Consider the following 2651-nt stretch of genomic DNA (forward strand, 5'->3'; position numbering starts at 1 on the left):
CTGGGATGACTTCTCCCAGGGCTGGAGCTGGGCGTCAACCCAGTTGCTCCCAGGGCTGGGGCTGCACGGCTGTCCAGCTGCTCCTGGGGTCAGGACTATGGGGCCAGAGCTGCAGGAAGCTAGGGGCTGCCCAGCTCTGGGACCTGCTGTGAGGGGCAGGCGGGACCAGGGGCCAGTGGTCCTAATGGGTGCTGGTGGGCATGGACGAGGCATAGCTGGGGCTTCCCTCCCCAAACCCAGCCTTGACCCACTGCCCATGAACTCAGTGTGTTTAGCTGAGGTGGTTTAATTATATTATGTCATAGATAGAAAACACCAAGCTACATAAGGGCTCCTGAGCCTTCTGGGGAAAGGCAAAGTAAGATCGAAGGGCTGCAAGCTGGAGCCAAACGAATTCAAATGAGAAATCAGGCACAATTAATCACAGAGGGGGGTTAACCATTGGAACAAAGTCTCAGGGAAAGTTGAGGATTCTCCCTTTCATGTTTTTTGCAAATCCAGACTGGCCGCCTTTCAGGAAGATGGTTCCTCCGCTAGGCTATGGCTGCACTAGAAGCATCTGTCAACAGACGTTTCTGGTGGAAGAGATTTTTCAGGCAAAACATCTGTCGAGAGTGCGGCCATACACTAAAGTGGGTCGAAAGAGTGATCTGCTCTGTCAACAGTGACCGGACTGCCTGGCTGCTCTCTCAACAAAACAGTCAATGAGAAGCACAGCAGACAATACCACCTCATGTCCTGGAAGCCCTGTCTGTTGACAGAAGGCCCCCTGAGCTTCCACACAGCTTTTTTTGTCTATAGACTGTTGACAAAGGTGCTCGTCCTCCTCTGGGGGAGGCAGAAGGTTGTCGGTGGAAGTGCCGAGTTTTGTTGACAGATGGACAAAACACATTTTGTGTGTGGACAGGCGGTGAGTTTTTTGTTGACAAAACTCTGGTTTCGTCAAAAAAATGGGCTAGTGTAGCTGTAGCCCTAATGTGGATCAGACACCGTTGGCTTGACTCACAGCAACTAAAGATCTGTTCCAGAGAGTTTTAATCTCCCAAAGATCTCTTAGGCCTAGTTCAACAATTTAATTAAATGGGTGCAATACCTTACCTTTATCAGGTCGTCATCTTTATACCGCTGAGCCCTTGAATGCTGATGAAGATAGAAATGCAGTAAGAGTTTTTAATACAAATAAATACCCAGGCTGCTTCCAGCTGGGGTTGGCAAAGGTTCAACCGAAACACAACCTTTTGAGCAGGTTGTCCAGTGCAAGCTGGCTGAGAAGTTACAGAGCTGTCGTGCAGCAGACATACTGATTTATAATTTTTTATTTAGATGGCTCATGAATTTACTTAGCTCTCTGCACTGGATTGCTAGAGAATCCATGCATTTTGGGTCTGATCCAAAGCCTACTGAAGTCAACGGGTAGACTCAGTGGGCATGTTAGGTCAGGCACTTAGTGCATTTTGTTCTCTGAAACTCTACACCCTTTATGCTGCTGCAGCAATCTCTGCATTTAGCACCCTGCACGAGAATGCATTTTACAGCATTGAAAAAACTCTTGCAATATGGTCATGAGTATTGTGGTTTTTTGTGTTTTCCTTAAAGTCACAGCTCCTGGAAGCAAGAGTGCATGAGAATCTCTGCTCAATTTAAAAAGAGAAAAAAAGTTTGGTTTCTAGCCCTAATCGAGGCTGCAGAGAAGTTGGCTATGAGAGCATCCTAAAGGTTCAGAACACAGAAGGCACATTTTTAAGACATGACCATTCATTTTAAAAAAAATTTCATAATTTTCAAGAGAATCTCATGATTTGAGGGTCCTGACTTATTTCTGAACACCTAAGTAATTTAGGAGCAGAAGTGCCACTGAATGGCAGTGGGTTCCTTAGTTACTTAGGGGCTTTCTGAAGATTCCATTTCTTATCTACAATCCATGCATTTTACACAGAAGAACTCCACAATCTTATGCACAGTTTTGGCACAGGGAAAATCTTTTCCCTTAGTTCCCAGGGAATCTTCAGTTTATGCACGTCATACATGTATGTACAGAAAATCCATGAAGAATTACCAAAATCACAAAGTCCCATTGACCATCAACAGGGCATCCTTACTTTTTTTTTTTTTGGTTTCTCTCAGTTCATTTTCAGCACTATTTCCAGAGCTGAATAAGTAGGTCTGCGTCAGGAAATCTCATCACCAAGCCAATTATTTTGTTAGTCTTCAAAGTGCCGTCTGGTTTGTGTTTTAATAATATGGACTAACACAGCTACGTCTCTAATTAGGTCACTTAGGAGCTCGTTGAACATTGTGTCTTTTATCTGGGCATCTGATTCACAGCCTCCGCGTGGTTTTATGCACAAAGGGTCTAAGGCTACTCTGCACCGACAAGCCAGGCCTTTTACGCATAAGGAAAACTATTCTTAAATCACAGAGAACGCATACATCTCATGAACAAAGCACCCTGCCTATTAGGCAGTCAGTCCCCTGTTGTCCTGGGGGACCTGGTTATTTTATGCAAGGCAGCAGGCGCCTCCCTCTGAAAGTTTGGGGAAGAGGAGGGGAAGTTTCCTAAATAAAGAGTCTGCCCCTGTTTGCAGCCCCTCTGGAAAAGGCAGCCCAAAGCAATGCTATAGCAGGACGGGGAAGCTGTGCCAGAGCGCAGG

This window comes from Carettochelys insculpta, chromosome 11, assembly GCF_033958435.1.
Source record: "Carettochelys insculpta isolate YL-2023 chromosome 11, ASM3395843v1, whole genome shotgun sequence".
Classification (NCBI taxonomy): Eukaryota; Metazoa; Chordata; order Testudines; family Carettochelyidae; genus Carettochelys; species Carettochelys insculpta.